The sequence below is a fragment of the Falco peregrinus genome, chromosome 14 (assembly GCF_023634155.1).
Source record: "Falco peregrinus isolate bFalPer1 chromosome 14, bFalPer1.pri, whole genome shotgun sequence".
NCBI classification, from domain to species: Eukaryota; Metazoa; Chordata; class Aves; order Falconiformes; family Falconidae; genus Falco; species Falco peregrinus.
Genome location: NC_073734.1, coordinates 6,427,484 through 6,445,170, shown reverse-complemented (window position 1 = coordinate 6,445,170; position 17,687 = coordinate 6,427,484). Strand labels below are relative to the sequence as shown.

At 39.7% G+C, this 17,687-nt stretch overlaps 1 protein-coding gene across 13 annotated transcripts in view; it reads left to right on the top strand.

The window, feature by feature from the left end:
* The window catches only part of KLHL36 (kelch like family member 36), a 97,931-nt gene that overhangs the window by 3,188 nt on the left and 77,056 nt on the right, over window positions 1-17,687 (top strand). For 8 of the 13 annotated variants that reach the window (XM_055819052.1, XM_055819061.1, XM_055819057.1 and 5 more), the window contains exons 1-2: window positions 13,933-14,079; window positions 14,191-14,285. The gene's annotated coding sequence lies outside the window, so the exon portion shown is untranslated. Of the gene's footprint in view, window positions 1-6,646; window positions 6,708-13,932; window positions 14,125-14,190; window positions 14,286-17,687 lie in introns of those variants that run through there. The other 5 variants (XM_055819065.1, XM_055819062.1, XM_055819063.1 and 2 more) reach the window with 2 other exon arrangements.

Below are 17,687 nucleotides of genomic sequence, written 5' to 3'. Positions count from 1 at the left end.
TGAGCAGAAAACCAACCCTCTCAGGCCACAAGCATCAGAGAATTCTGTGAACTTCAAAGAATGGTGATATCACATCAGTGGCAATTTTCAGCAGGGTATTTTTTGGGGCTATATTCCCCTTTTGGAGTATATACCCATTTTGGGAAGGGGAGATAATTTTAACTTCCCAATTATTACTCAGCATTTTTGTTACACTGTGTTGCAGAACTCTGGCCTTCGCAAAAGACGTCAGATTTGTCCTCTTGAAAACAGTGGAGTTACATTATAAAAGACCCTTGTTCATGTTTTAGGGTCTAGTGAAAACAAAAGTCATTGTACGTCCTTTTAATGCCATTAGGCTCTGTGTTTCCTGTTTTGATGTAGACTTTAATTTTTACAAACCATCTACAGTCACAGTGAGTGAAATCCTGCAAAGATGTTTATATTTGATGAAACTAGTTGTAGGTTAAGCCCACTGATCGTCTTGTAGTGTGATCTCAGCACAAAATTTCTTTGACTTTAAAAGGTATAGTCCAAAGCTACACACTGATGCCCTTTTATATACGTATTATTCAGCTCTCTGTTTAATTGGCTACTGTGACAGCTATAACTTTGCTGTTACTTACCTGATTTGCCCTGTGGTTCTACAGGATGGCCATATAAGGCTAAAAAAAAAGAGTCTGATTGTAATCAGAATTGCGTCCTTAGGTAGTCACGAAGGAAGTTCTGAGTTTTGCAAGTGTTTGTACTTCCCTTTACAAAAACCTCTGCCTGCTAGTAACCAACTCCGTTCTATAAAAGGAGGAAGGGCACAGTGAAGAGGTGAATCTGATTATGGGTAAAGATGGTAATATACAGTATCTTAGAAAATGTGCTTAGAGGTGGGATAAAAGCCTCCTGTCACAGCCTGTTAACTGAGGGGAAACACCGTTGCTAAGATGCATCCACTCTGTCTACAGCAAAACAGCAATGCCTAACCTGACCAAATTAAATTGTAGTATGTCTTGCATGTATATAGATCATAAAGATTACTCTGGGCTGTGGACTTTACAGATTCTGCTGACTGCAAGAAATGCATGAGCCATAGTGAGGGGAGAATATGAGTATGAAGTTCTCCTAAGCTACCCTGGCCTTGTCTTCCCTGAAATACTGTAGCATGTGTTTTGAGTGGGGGTTGCATCCAGAGATCCTTTCCATCCTGTATTATTCTATGATTCAGAGCTCTTTCATTGAAGAGCTAGGTGGGATTATTACATGGCGAAGGTTTGTGATCTGTGTTTAGTAAAAACTGTAGAGCAGAGCAAGTCTGTAACTGAACAAAGAAGTCAAATGGGAGAATTCTGTCTCTCACAGAGTATCAACAGTTCTTGGTTTCATTTCTTTTTTGTTTGGTTTTGGTTTTGTTTGTTTTTTTAAAAGGCTGCTTTACATGAAGGAATTTCAGAATTTGTTCAGGGTATTTCAGAATTTGTTCGGGGTATTTGTTCTAATAAGAAAGTTGTCCATAGAGTCTGACAATTCATAACTTTAGCTGTTTACATATATAGCGCTTCAGGGTGAGAAGCAGAGGGTCCTTTTGCTCTGGATGGAAACAGAAGGTGTCCTTTCCTCAGAGCACAGTCTGCATTTTGTCTATTTCACTTGCAAAGTGGCCCATGCTATGCATAGTAGCGTTGTGGCTCGGATTTTTTGAACTGGTTATGAATGCAGATAGTCTCACAGTGTGTTATCACACTTTTGTTCTTCTGGTCAGACTGTTTGGTCTACTGATCCAAACCCCTTGAAGTGTTAATACCAGCAAAGACAAGAAGGTGGAAATACAGATACAATTTTAGAGCCTCGTGTCTGACAAACAAAAAAGGGTTTGAGTAGGAGGTGGGAAAATCTCAGTAATATTCCTGAACTCATTTTCACCCTTGTTCACCTCTATTACATTCTTTCTCTCCTTCCAAACAGTGGGAGAAAACCCCTTACAAACATCTTAGATTTGTAGTTACTAGTGAAGGAAGTCTTTTCCAGCAGTACAGCTGTGTTTCTTGGCAGTGTACAGTATTTACACCCACCATGTAACAAGAAACCACTGTTTTGTCATCTGCTGTATGGAGAACATACATCTTAGGTTTTGAAAAGAAGTGATGGAAACTTGATCAGGGCTTGTGTGATTTTTAAGAGCTATTAAGTAAACTAATAACTTTCTTGCAATTTTAGGGTGTTCATGCACTGCTTTAATTGTTACCTGCAGCTTCTTTTCCTCTGTCACTAGCTTCTTCCCTACCACCTGGGCTGGATTTTATCTATTAATTTTCTTTCTGTGCAGCACAGTATATTTTTCACTGTAGCTTATCTTTTCAAGTGCTTCTTGTGTTTCTGCCCAGGTTAAGTGCGGTGTGTCTATCAGAGTCTGAAGTCCTTGGCTTACCTTTCACTGAGTAAACAAGTGCCCGTGATGGGATAGTTATGGCCCAAAGCAATACTTGCCAAACCAGTACGGACTGTGGGAGCGCCCAAGTGTTGCTGACTGCTTAGTGCTGGGATCTCTGCTCTGAGAGTACTGGGTAAAAGGTGAGACACTAGATTAAAGTACAAGAGACAAAGCTGTTCCTGCCTCATGTCTTTCCCAGAGGCTGCTGCCTTCATGGCTGCAGCAATAGTATGCAGCCACAGCCCTGTACCTTTCAGCATCGCCAGATTTCTCCCATCAGTTACAGGGGTTTTTCTTTCTCAAAACTTTGGGCTATAAAAGTCTGGTTCTGGAGCAGCTTCCTGTGTGGTCCAGCTGTCCTGCCACTGGAGCCATAAGCTCTGGAAGGAAGGTAGGGCAGTAAATTGCTCCTATCTGTGTCTTTATCCCATGTGTGGGCAGTCCAGTGCCTTCACAAAACAAGATCTGTCTCTCACAGATGCTCTTCACAGCAGAATGTATCAGCTTTCTTTTTATTTTCTGTTTTCAAGTTGCACTTTATTACATTAGAGTGAAACCATCATTAACAACAAATGGTCTTAAACTGTAAATCCAACTATTCTCCACAGTATAACGAGCTGCCTTGAAGGTCAGACTGGCTTTTTACAGCTTGGGTCCTATTATGCATTACACAAGCCAGAGCACAACATTTGCTTTTATACTGAGTAAGGTACGAGTGAGATCAAGATCATAACAGAGAGCTGTGATAGCTTTGAAGGGCTGCCGTGTAACTCATCTGCTGCTGGAGGTGCCTCAGAGCATGTGTGTCCCCAGACGGGGCTCAAGTTGCGGTTTTAAGTAGTGATTTCCAACATTAAACAGGAGACATGTCACAGATCAGAGTCCAAACCAACAAGCTCTGCAGGCCTTTAGGTTGGGCTCTCTGCTGGCAGCTGACATGGGGAAGAGGAGCTTCAAGGGGGGGGGGGAGGAAAGTGAAGCAGAGAAACACTGTGTGAGTGGTTGCAGGGCACTGGGGAAGAAAAATAAGCTCCTGAACTAAGAGGTGGGAAAACTCTTGAGTGAGAAATGAAAAAACTTTTTTTTTTTTTTCAAGGTCTGTTCTTGTCTTGGGCTATGGCCTCAGGCAGGTTAATTGTTCTCTGGTATGTCTCTTTAGCTTGTTGGAGCCGTGCTGCAAGTGTGCTGTAGGAGAGATTGTCTGTACAAGTATTGGGAGTGCAGGGCATAATGGCCCTGATTTGACTCAAGTGCTGTAGCAATATACTTTCTAACATACACAGGGAAAAAAACAGCACTATTGTTATAAGTACCCCTGGAACCGGCTTTTATGCTCATCCTGCAGACCTCCCCCTCCCTTAGATAACTCCTTTCAGAGCCAGTGCACCAGCCAAGCAGTGGAGTTGTGCAGAATAAAACATGCTGGTTCCAGTGGCTTGAGATGCATCAAAACCCTCCTCACACTCAAAAGCAGCCACACGGCTGGCGGGAGCATGAGGTCATCACCAAAACTGTGCGTTGCGTGATATCTTATGCCATTCAGGAAGAGCAGGCTGTTTCTATGGCTACTACTGCCTTTCTCTCAAACACATGTACCATTGATTCTGACGAGATCATATTATATTATAGAAAATAATTACTCACTACTTCACACTGCAGCATTTGTTCAGCTAGGAAATATCTGACTTCCTATAATAAAGACATTTTCCATTTAATGTATTGTTATAAACGGGTAGGATTTTCCTCATCTCTGATTTATAAATGCATCCAGTTTGGCCTTGAAAATCCTTGTTCTGGTTTCCATGACAACAGGTCTGCTTTCTTGAGGCTATTTCTTCCCTTCATCTTGGGTGGGGAAGAGTTGCCATCCCCTTCCAGTAACAGCATGATGGGCAAGCAACGCGATTGCCTTGAAGGAAAATCTGCAGACCTGAAACCAGAAACTTCAGCCAGTTTTTTGAAATACAAGTGAGACATGCATGAGGAGAACAGCACTACAAACCTAGCTTGAGTCAGATTTTTTGTACACAGAAAGTCAAGTGCATATGTAACCCCAGGAAATATAGTCATACACTGCACTGTTACGTACTTAACAAACCAATCCAGTAGCCCTGAATAACAGTGTTGGCACGTAGGACATTAACCAAAGATCTAGACAGTCTGTTCATATTGTAACTTTATAGATTAATTAGTACTGAATGCAGTTGATTGTTTGAAACAGACTCTCAGTTTCTATTTATTTTTTTTCCTCAATAAGTCCCATTTTCAGTAATGGACTGCTAGGACTGTCTCTTTCATAGATCATTCGTGGGTCAACCTTATTCCTTCAATGTGAAACAGTGCATTTGAGATTGTGGCTAGTAAAGGCATCATAAATAATTCATAGCTGCTTTGCAAGGATCTTTCTAGTGGTTTCTTGCAATTTTAACATTTCCAGGAAAAATTAAGATAGCTGCTGGTAAGGCATGGTTGAAATAGTTTAGTAACTGCTGTTCTAAAATGATAAAGAGGTGGGTTTTGCAAATTCCTCAGAAATCTGTGGAGAAGGTCTTGGTTCCCTTTTCCTGCAGAGAAGAATCATGATGTACCTACACCTTTGTAAGTATCTTCAAATATGCAGCCCACTAACGTTGCAGATGACATGTTTTTTCTTCTGCTTTACATAGGGTAGTTCTTAATTTATGTGAGTAAAAGACGTTACAGAACCATAATGTCTAAGGTATCATTGTATTACAGCATTATAATCTCATTTGCATTTGAGCTGGGAGCAGCATCAGCAATCATCTTGCTGTTCCTTAAACTAGGGATTAGTTCCTTAAGCTAGGGTTGTTCCCCTTGTTTAGTCTGAATTCTAGAGTTCCCAGCCCATCTTTTGGAGCAAAAGATCCAAGTGTAGGTTAGGTATTCTCCATTAAGACAGAATGCAGGATTATCTCATTTAGGCATGTTTTATCCATATTATTATAACCTGTACAAAGAGAAAGCATTTCTGTAATTTATGTTGGAGGCTAACCTTTGAGTCCTAAGGAAAGAACACCTAGTTCCAAGCTATGCAATACCTAATGCATCTCATGGTGGGATGAGATTGCCGACCATACATAAGCATCACTGAAAGCCAAGACAGTTAAGAGTGAATCAATATCAGAAACAACACAAAAGTGATTTAGTGATTGCCTTATATAACCATGCACAGGTTTTCCCTTTTGTCATGACTAAAATATGATGATCAGCCTGCCATAACAGCAAGCCCCTTGGTGAGAATGAAGTCATAGCAGTACAATTTCTAGCTGTACAGCCAACTAGAAACAATATGAATGTGCTTGTTTTCTGTGCCCTACTGTTACATGTAGGGGATTAAAAAAGTGAGTCAGTTGCTGGAAAACATACTGACCCTGTGGCAGTGGAATGACTCTTAAGAAAGCTCTCGCATTCTGTAAAGACTAATTAGAAGAGTGATGAGTGATAAATTTTTTCTTTGACTAAAGCAAGGACATAGAAAGGAGACACAACTGAAAGTGGTGAAACCTACACAATTGCATATTGCATTTTCAACTTTTCAGATATCAGCTTTTCCTTCACTAAATTTCTATTACACTTCTAACACTTTTGTGGTTTCATGACCCAGGGCTTTGGAAAAAACATGATTTTTACATGTTTGGGTTGGTTTTCATTTCTTTTGGTACAACTTCATGCGATATTGCATCCTACAGAAGTATTATATTGAATTTCTGAATTTTGTTTATGGCACTGTCTGAAAGTTCCTCCAAACAGTTAACTGATTCCTGCTTTTCGTGTAGCCCAGGGCAAGTTTAAAGGAAATAAATGTAACATGAGTTAGTCATCCTTAAATAGTCTTAAAGCAGGGAGTCCTACATTAACAGCAGGCTGATAATAAGCTCTGCTATGTTATCTCCAGTAAAGCTTTTCTCATGACTCCGAATAAATTTATGAGCTGTCATTTATTTGTTTGTTTGCTTTTTCTCAGCAGGAGAATTTATTGTCTGGTTGCTGAAGTATCAATTATTCTTGTAAAATTGAATAATACTGTCCTAGGATCATGCATACAGAAGTTAACATAATTTGAGACATGATAAAAATTAGTAAGATACCAGCTCTGTTAAGGCATCTGTGATAGGTACTTTTTTGTATGCTAAAGGATAACTTTTATGTTAGAAGAACAGCAAAGAATTGGGTTAAAAAGAGCCAGCAGACTTGATCTAACCCTGTAATTTTTTATTTTTGCAGGCTTCTGCTGTCAGACCATCTGCAGCTGTTGTCAGTGAACCATTGATCTGACCTCTGAGAGGTAGAAACCCATTCTGTTCCCTAGCTGGTCGTTCCAGTATTTTTATTCTAGCATTTAAATTGGATTTTATTCAATTTTATTTAAATCCATTATATCAATACTTAATGAACAGAAGCCCTCCCACTCTGCTCTGTGGTGTCCCATTGTATACCAGCATTTTATTCTTTTTTGTGTCCTATACATATTCATTTCCCTTAATCTTTCATGCTAATGTATGTTTCTCTTTCCCATTCCTTTTCTCCTCTTGATTATTATTAAATGCCTGGATGATACTTAAATGTCAGAAAAGCCCTGAGAAATGTCACATACTGGAGGAGAACACAATAGTTTATGTTTAAAAAGCCCTGAGCATGGTAATATCTGCTTTTCAGGCTGTGGGGCTGTTCTGGCCACCTCTCAGAAAGAATAGATCTCTTGAGAGAAACAGATTTATGTTGCTGATGGTGTTTTGATTTTGAACTTTGATACTGAAATTGGAGTCTCAGAAATGAATCCTACCTTCTCTCTGGTTCATCTCTGCCCTGACATGATAATGGGTCACTTGGAGCAATCAGCTGGTTTCATTAATTATTAATGCTAACACATGGCAAAAGCAATTTGGAGATTCACTGGATGTGTGTGGGTCTGTTGATGGAAATGTAAAGGGGGCAATTATCAATCTGAAAATAAATGAGAGTGGCAAGTGCCAGAGAGGAGGGGGAATCGGCAGAAGGATTAGGCATAGATGGAAGAATAAAAAGGTATTTTATTCTTACAGTCCAATGCATATCTTAAGTTACATTAGAGGGAAAATTCCTAACGCAGGGCATGTAGTTCACATGAGTATTAGATTACTTGGCTGAACTGTGGTCTACGCAAATATGCATTTATAAACCTTTACAAGAATTTTGATACTTGCTGAGTGTATAGAAAAAGCAGTAAGCTATTCACTATTAGGGAACTGTATACCTAGGCAAACAAGAATATAACCCTCATCCATGCATTTTAGTAGCTTTCTTGTGTATTTACGCTGAGGGGAGAACACAGAAGTCTTGAGACCATGGAATAAGGCTGCTATATAACATGAGTGCTGTTTGGAGGTGGCCTTTTATCTACAACAGCTTAGGTAGTCCAATGAGCAACAATACTTACTGCCACTGTAGGAAAGGAACTGTATGAATTTGCCTGAAGAGTGATACAATGGGAGGGGTTATTCCTGCAGTCTCTCCCTCTGCTACATAGGTGCTGTGCCTCATAACAGGAGCTCGTGTCCTGGTAGTTTCAAAATGGCTGAAAAAATCAAGAGCAGGAGGAGCTTTCTGTCTCCCTAAAGAAAAAGATTACATTGACAAGCTTGGTGTACAACAATAACGTCTTATTTGAATATCTTAAAGAATGGTTCCTGAGGGAGCAGTGTGTTCGAAACCTCTACCCTAGCCTCTGATGTATTGCCAGGGTCTGCTGGCCTTCTTTATATGTTGACTGGATTCAGCTTCCAGGAGAGCGTTCCCTGCCGACGGCCACAGGCCCCAGTGACGGCAGAGCCATCTGTGACACAGCTCCAGATATGTCAGCCCAGTTTTATTCTGCGTTACCGAGCCGCAGTGGCACTGGAAGGCAAGGCTAGAAAGGTTAACAGCTTCCCCCTTGCCCCCCAAATTGCTAAGGAGGGTTAGTATAGGGGAGAATAAAAAGAAGCAGCTTTCTTTTGTTTAAGCTGCTGCAGCTCATGCAGTGCCACAGACTAATGAAACTCCAGACTGTCTGATGGAGTTTTTCCCACAAAGCAAAATATTAGCTAAGTCAATTGATCACATCTTCATTTCTTGAGGGAGCGTTCAGCCCACACATCCTATTGTGTGTCTGATCACAAAGACGTGTCTGCTGTAGCAATATTGTGTTATCTCACAAATGCTTTGTGCTACGTCTCAAGCTGTTGCCTCTGATGTAAAAGGAAATGGAAATTCTCACTCAGAAGATGTACCTGACAAATAAATAAATTCTTGTAAATTCAGTGTCCCAAACTTGGGAAATTACAGTAGCTGCTGCTGCAAAATACTGTGATAAATCCCCATCCATCTGGAATGTTTCCATAATCCACTACAGATTGCCAATTAATTGCACACTTAGTTCTATGTAATAAGGACAGATAATAGGCTGGATTATTTTAAGTCCCCCAGAGGCAGTGGAAATGCATCACAATATTCTTAAATAGCATATTTTTATTAAAGCAGTGCCTGCAAGCTTCTGTCTGGGACTGGAAACCTATTGTGCTAGGAACTATACAAGTAATGAAAGGCCAGTTTTACAGCACATAGTCCTATTAAGTGAAGCACTTAATTGCTTACTTCAAGTACCAGTTTAAATAAACCAATCTCATCTATTTTCTAATTAAATGTGGGAAATTATAGTGTGGCTGGTTGGGACACATGGTTTTTAAATCCTCTTCTAGAGCAGAACTGTAAATAGTCTGTTTTATGCTGTTAAGATTAAAATGAGACTTGTGTCACAGAAAGATACCTTTGAACAATGGTGTGTGAAATATTTAGGACTTTGCACACATAAATAAATCACAGATTTTTGGCTAATTTATTGAGAATCTTCCCTGGGCAGTTTGGATTTAGACTAAAATTCTGATTCATTAAAACAGTCACATAATGGGAAGATGTAATTTTAAAAACAGTTACATTTAATTTTATTTGGATTAATCAAGTTTTTCCATGCTCTACTGAGCATAATGTAATTGATGACCTTTTCCTGCTTACAGTAGTTTTAGTATTTTACTGCAGTGTTTCTGGGAAGCAGCTCGGTAAACAGTAATTGTTGTCCAGAGAAAAGAAAAGGGAAAAATCTGTATGTTTTGAATCAAGTCAGTTTGTCACAGGATTGTTGAGGTCCAAAGCAATTATACATCTTCACATTTTATTTCATTTACTGCTACAGTTGTTCCTGCATACCTGTGACAACCACAGGAGACTCATGTAATTTTTTCAGTTTAAAATTTTCCTGAACATTTTGTGTTTGTCTTGTATAACTGGCAACATTTTAGTACATGGAGTCATAATACTAGGTATAGCTCTGTACAACCGTGTGGAAGTCACTAGCGTAGTACCAGAGAAGGTACACTGGTGCAGAGAGAACATTTTAGCTTGAATTGCTCTCAGAAAAGTTTTGGATTAATCTAGAATGCCTTGGAGGGCTCCCACTGAAATGCTGCCACCTGTAACTATAACTTGTCCTGAAAACTAGCAGATTTTTTACTTTCTGAACATGTTGGTCCTGTGTGTGAGTTTTTCAGAAAGGAGAAAGCTGACCACTTAGAACAGTTTGCTGCTATCAAGAACAACGAATTTACTTTGCTGTTTCCTCCCGTCTCTTGAGGTTGCCACATGACTGATGAGGCAAAAATTCTGTCATGCACCACTACGTGTGAGAAAAACCAGACTGAGCCTGGACCTCCCTGCCTCCTCATGTATTATACATCTGAAACTCATGATAATTTCATAGGATATCACTCTCTAAACATAGTGTCTTCATGACCTAGGGCCTCTGGGTCTTCCTAGTAGCAGGCACCACATAAATAAAGCATTCAGCTCCACCTTCACTTTTGTCCTGTAGATTCAGCTTAGCTTAATTCCCAAGGGTGCCAAGCATGCATTTGCCAGTTACAACAAGGGATACTTTATTTATTACCCCTGGAATCACGAAGCTCTTGTGTCCTTTGGGAGAGTCATCTTGCATTTAGCCTCCCGCAAGCCCATATGCAGGAGACATTACAATTTTAGAATAATTTAGCTTTTCTATGTTTATAGCGAGAAGTCACTTCAATAGATTATGACTAGGTGGGTGGGTGTTCCTCTCTCTTAAATGCAAGGGTGTTTGGGTTTTTTTGCTGTTCTCAATTGGTTTTAATACTATAAAACTAGAGAATCTGACTCCTGTTATCCTGTCAAAGATGTTAGTAATGAGAGCAGTGGTTACTAACCAAATAGACAACTGCCACTGTCTCTTTTCAGTTCTGATGAGACTTTTTTCCTTTTAGCTGTCTCTGAAATCCACCAGGCTGGGAAGTGTCTGCATCTCTTGTAGGCATATGAGTGCCCTGATATTAGGTTGTGGGAATGCTGATTAGAGCCATTTGATCTGGATTGGTATTAAAGTGCCTAGACAAACTCATTCTCTCAGCTCAAGATAAAACTATTGGTTCCTCACATGCAACAGATTTCAGGTTTTGCACACCTTAATTACAAGGGGATGGTTTCCTGAATCCAAAACCTTCTGAATGTTAAAACTGAATTCCATTAAAGTTTCTCTGCAATAGAGATAAACTTGATCCTTGCTACGCTTCTTTTTTTTTTTCTTTTTAATTAACAAAAAAAGCCACTTCTGAATATAAGACTGGATTTTCATCTAACTTTAAGACATCTTCTCACTAAGTATGGCAAATTACCAGCACCTTTCTCATGCCCAGCTGCAAAGTATTTTAACATCTGATCATCCTGTCATAGGAACAGGAATGAGTAACAAATGAATGCCTGCTGGCAGAAAAGAAAAAAAGCATGCTATCCAGTTAGCACATGTATGTGCATGTTTCTGTAAAATAAATACACATGTTATGAGCACAAATCTATACACTCGTGCATGCCATTATAGCTGGGTGTATTTACACATTAGATAGAATCTTTTTTGCTTTGCTGTGTTAATGGGTTAATTTCAGAACAGATACACCAACTACTGAGCATATAAATTACTTGAGTCACGTTGAAGTTCTTGTCATTTATACCACCCATATAGTTACAGGGCTGTGTTTTCCTAACTATATAACCAGCTGTTTGTGTTTCTCATGTACATTTGCTGAAATTTGTTGTTCTGAAGTAACTTCTGCTTTGATGCCACAACTGAGTGATAAGAAGTGGCAAATATTTTTGTCTGTGTGTGTATGTAGATCTACTATATATTTAACAAACGGCATTCTTTCTGCCCCCACCTCCACAAACATAGTCTTGTAAATCTAAATCAAAGCCCATTCAGAAATTTTCATTTTAAGTGGTTTCATCTTACTGTAATTACCAAGTCGTGTGAGGAGTAGCTAAACAATTGTCTGCACAACAATGGAGATGAAATAAAGATAGCCTCTAATTAATTCCATCTAGGTTATAATTAATTTTGACTGAGTTGCTCAGGACAATATCCTTAAGTCTCACAGACTTCTATAAAGAAGACTGATCACCAGCTGCTGCTCTTTGATTTTTAAAGCAGATGGGACTATTTCCAGCTATTGCTTAAAAGGAAATGATGAGGGTGAGGGTAGAGAGTGATTGATTGGCTTTGAATAGGCCTTGGGGTAAGACTGCTAGAAGGAATGGTCTGTTGACAAGTTAGTCTGTGACAATGTCTTTTAAAGATTTTAGAGATGTTTTGTTGTAATTTGTCTTTAAATTTGTAAGAACCCCTTTTTGTGTTGCTAGAAAAAAAAGTAAAAATCTGTGATGCAATGCTATGTCAGTAAGTATTTCATCATGTGCTGTGTGTTAAATCTGCTTTGGGTCATAGTAGTGCTAAAGGCAGTGATGAAGGATACAAGCATCAACGTTTCTAGTCTTTGTCATTTTGTAGAAACAAAAGAGGGAAAATATCTGTTAGATCATTTTCCTAGTTCTGTCTGTCAATGTAGAGTTGTACTCTACTTCATTATACAAGAGGCTTTGGTGAATAATTCATTAAAAGTAAATTAACTGAAAAATTCTGTCACTTCTTTTGTTTGCTGATAAATTACAAAATTCTCATATGGATTTGTTGTTAGAAATTATTTATAAATTTATGGAATAAATAAATCCCAGCTTGCTGGTAGGTTGTGCTCATTGGGAGTAATGGATGTATAAACTGATAGTATAGCACTTACTGAAATACCGTTTTATTTTGATTTCTTGATTGGATAGCTTCTAGAACTAGCTAATACCTGGCATGTTCTTAGTTATGCCTTTTAGTGCAAAAGATGGAAATTAAGGTTGGAAATCATCTTTTTTTCACTATCTCTAGTAAAACACTTGTGTAAAAAGAGAGCAGGTATGTGACATCTTTGGGGGTAAAACTTCCACATCTGAGAACGACCACCTGCAACTGTTAGTGAGGAGGAAAAGTCAAAATACTTTCCCCATTATGATATGTATTAGGAATAGATAGAAAGGCTGATGATTTAAATGTTAAATTATGGTATATCAAATATTTTTTCTATGAACTTCTTGTTCAGTCTGCATTTTCCTGTGCTAAATTTTCTGCTTCCTACCATTGTGTTTGGGTGCCTTTTCACTGCTGTAGCATACACACCATCCTAGTAATTCTTAAAGACCCAGTACCATGTGCTTTTGAAGGCAAAATTCTCACTGAAAACTGTTTAAAAGTAAGATCTGTTAATATGTGAGAAAAGAAATTGCCAAAAAAAATTGATGAGCATTCTATGTCTCATACTGGGCTTTGAAACTGGGACAAAATGCATTCACTATTATAACCTTTCTACTGTGCGTGTTATTCAACTCAAGTCCAAATCAATTCTTGTGTCCTGTTTAGTCTGAGGGAGAGAACTTACAGTCCTGTTTTCAGGAAAGCATCAGTGTAATGTGTGGAAACGCTGCTCGTGTCAACTGTTTGCGTTACCTTGAATGTGATAGTTGTGGAATCTGTTTCGTGGGTTGGTTTTCTTCCCCCCACCCCTCCCTCTTTTCTTTTAATTCAGAAGACTATTTTCTCATTTGCCCTACAGGGCTTTAATGTTTTTTAAAGCCAATGAGATCATTACAGTGCTTTAACTTGCCTTTTACATAATGGAAGCCACAAAGTTTCAAGTAGTAATTCTTGCATTGAACCCAAGAATCATGCTCTGTAAATTCCTTCTTTTTCCCCTTAACACATTTTGGTTTTCCCAACTGAGTAGTGTATTTTAGTAATTGTAGGCATTAATCAGTTCTAGGCAGGTTGGCACCCCTGAAGCAACATGCAGCACCCTGAGAAACTGCTGAAGTAAAGGTACAGCTTGTCACCACCTGTGTGACAATGTGCTGAAGACTTCAACAATCTTCAGCTGGCTTCCGTCAGTATCATTGCTGATTTTTTGTAGGGAAGAGGCACGTCCCATCTATTTTATAAAGCTGTCACAATGCTGGGTTATAATCCTGCTGAATATGTGTCTAGGTTTTCAAATACATGAAGACTGGAAGTGGGTTTTCCCCCACTCCCCCCTTTGGTTCTCCCTCTTTAGCAGTGTTGCACTTCCCTTCTTTCCAGTTCTACGTCCTGTAAAGCACTGCACAGGCAGCTTCCCTGCTCTCTAGCAATTTCCAGCCTGCCCGGACAACAAGAATAAGCTGTCTTCTAACATAACTAACATACTGAAGTGGTAGAGTTATGGTTTTCAGCCTAATACCTGTCCCCACTAGAGTGGGTGAGTAATTCTGCTCTTTTAAGAGGAGAGATTAAGTGACTCACACATTTGTCCTTTTCTTCAAAGGATTCTTCCATGCTGGCAAAATTTCCGGTGGCAAGTTCTAGAGAAAATTCAAGGAAGATCTGCAGTTTTGCATTGCTTGCTCCTGGCTTATTCAGGTATGTTGTTAAATTAGCCATGAATCCTTATTATCTACTTTTGGACTGCATGACAGGAGCAGAAATCCCGCTCCATGTACTAACAAACTGGTAGACTTGGCCTGTGACTCATTACTGAATAGGCACAGGAGGTCTGTCCTTTACCAAGACCTCTAAGATTTCCTCATTAAACTCTTTAGGAGAAAGAGGAGGAATTAAAAAAACATAGAACTCTTCTGAAATCCCTGCCTGAGATTTTTCAGAGTTAATGCACATCTTGTGTACCAAGCTGGAATGTAAAAGACTTTGTTAAGGGGCTTTATGTGTGTATGTTAAAATGTTCTAAACGCTGGCTGCATGTGCTTGTTCTGGTTCAAGACTTTCACTAGTTCTTCCAAGTGGGGATTTCTCAGGCTGAAGTCCTCTGAGGCTGAGGGCACAAGCAGCTTTCCATAACTACCTGTCCTCAGTATGAATACCTAATTCTGCCTAAGGCACAGTAATGAGATTTCTCTGGTGATTTTATGACTTGAATGACTTTATTCAGTGGTAATGCAGGATTATTGTATTCCTGCCCTTCTATTTTCTTCTTACATTTCCACTTGGGTCCTGCTTTTGTCCTGCCTTCAGTTTTGTCAAAGGAATTTGTTATACAGCAAAGTGGATCAGGGAACTGATGCAGCTTAAAAATCACCTGATTTTAAAGCCAGATCAGTCTCCTGACAGGTTCACATTGCGGCCTCTTGGGCACCTATGAGTAAGAAAAGGGTGGTATTATCATGAGTTGGTGATGTGATGTGGTTTTTAGCCACATAAATCCAGCCTGAGGGGCATGTTCGTGATGTTGACTGGGCTCTCTGTACTGAACAGGGAAAACATACTGCAGCTCTTCTGAAAGCAGTGCTAACATCTGACCAAGAGGCCAGTCACTCATAAAAATGAAGCTCAACCCTGAGACCAATCTAAGAAGGGTTATTTGGTAGGAAGCTGAAACTCTAGGGAGAGAAGCAATTTCTGTTTTTGTGAAGAGAGTACATGTAAACTCTGTCCACCCACCTTATCTTCATCTAGGTTCCTGTTTTGGGCTGTGACCCTGTTTGTAACCACACCAAGTGTATGTGATGATGGGAGCGGGGTCTGGGAGCATCCCTTCTCAGAAATAGGTTGTATGAATTTATTGTGGGTTGACTTTTGCTTTAAGTTTGGTAAGGAACTGTCAGTTGGGATTGTTGCACTGGGGTATTCATTGAGTCCTGGACTCAGTGGGTTATGGATTTGACTTGGGATTTCTTCGGTACTGCTAACACAGACTTGCTCCCTCAAAGGAAGCGATATCTTGAAAGGTCATAAACCCCTGTCCCAAAACCCTGGGTTTGGGGCAGTGATTTCCTTCTGCAGTCCATTGAGACCAGTTCCTGCACCAAGTTCTTTGTCCAGTAAGAATTCCTCATGTTTCTACACAGTATCTGCTCTTTGTTGCCTACATGTCTATATCTTTAATATCTTACCTGGTAATGTGAAATACTTCTGCTTGTTCTGTACAGCAGAAACTGGGAAAACATAGATATAATTCTGGCTGCTACTACCAACTTTTCTCCTTTCTAGACTTTGATCTGTTCACGGTCAATGGTGGAGCACGATCTCCGAGCTGTAGTACCTAGAGTTAAGTGAGTGTAGTGAGGGACTCAACAGACTTCTGCACCTTGAAGCTGGACCCCATCACAAAAGGCACTGATTTAGACGTGGGAATGGCTTGCTCTAGGATGGTTATGAGTCCCCTCCATCACAAGCTAGCTACCTGTCCTGCTTCTACTTCAAATTCCCACAGAAACTGATTTTGGCCAAAAGGGCTCTTAGGGCCCTTAGTAATTAGTAATTAGTAATAATTAATTAGTAAATAATTAATAAGAAAGAATAAGAATGCTTTAGTTTCTGGTCCTGCCAAGAGTAGTTTCCAGGACTCGGGCCATAATTCTCTAAAGATGATCTTAGTGTGGATAATTGTAAGAGATGATTAGTCTTCTGACTCGTTCTTTTGGTTGGTCACTTGGGGGGTGTGTGTTGGGGTGGGTGGGGGGGTGGGGAAACTGAGGCATACTGAGGTGAACAAGCTTGCTTGAAATGTAGCCAGCTAGGAGCAGACCAGTAGAACTGGGCGATAGGTCTCAGAATATTTTTGCTTAGCATTTCCCCTTCCCCCCCACCCCTTTTTTTTTGGTGGCTCTTAATTAATAAACTTAGGAAGACAATGGGCTTGCTTTTCTTAGTTCCTTTCTTAGTCCCTTCGGAGCAATCTACAGACCTCTAGTGCTTCATGCACTACAGTTTAAAAATGCACCAAGCCATCTCATATCCTGTTCTCTGACTTTCCTCAACTTTTCTTTGAACTAGAACTCAGAAATAATTACAACAGAAATAAGCAAAGTGCATGTGTCTAAAAATACTTTAGTATTTGTGAGAGCATTTTAAAATTACAAGCTATGGAAATGGCCTGATCAGAGAGGATTCTTCTGTAGCAAAGATCTTGACCAACCTGTAGGTTTACTATTTTTTCCTGATGTATTGCTGAGATATGCAGAATAGATTTCTTTTCCTTGTGAATAATTTTTGTTTCAGCTTCCAGTAATTCTTGAAAAGGAACTTAGTCGGATCCTGAGAGAGAAAAGTAGAAAGGAGAACTAGACAGCCGCACCCTGTTTCCACACATCTCTCTTCATGCTTCCTCTGCTCTTTGCAGTCAATGTCTCAATGTTAGTTCCCTCTTGGACACATGAAATGCCAATCCGGTGTCATTTTAAGTTGCAGACACTGAAACCAAAGGCCTTTTTATGGTGTCTCAGTTGTGCCTCCTTTGTCCATTTGCAACAGGCTTTTCAAACTTAAGAAGCTTACTTAACCAAGGGTTTAAAGCTATTTTTATCCAGCACAAAGTGTGCATGGAGGGAAGGCATTCGGAGATGGAGGACAATACTGTTTGGTTTTCCTCAAGGTCTCTTGTATGCTTGAGAGAGGTGACACTATTTTCCAGAAAACCTAAATAATACTCGGTAATCCTGTACACTTACACTGTTTGGCTCAACAGTTTGAGGGACAAAGAGAGGCAAATTAATTTGCAAAATCTCACTGGTGTAGTCAATTCAAATCAATTGTAATTCTATTACTCTGGATGGCACTAATTTGTGCTAAGATTCTGGGCAGAATAATTTAGGTTGGAAAAGACCTTTGAGATCATCAAGTCCAGCCATTAACTCCAGACTGCCAAGTCCACCACTAAACCATGTCACTAAGGATCCTTATCTCTGAGACATTAGAGTCCTATCAAATACATTGGAAATGTCTCCTGCCTAGACCACTGCTCCTGCACTGTTTGTGGTAATAAGCAACAGCCCTCCCATGTTCACCTCGCTGATCAGGTACTAAAAT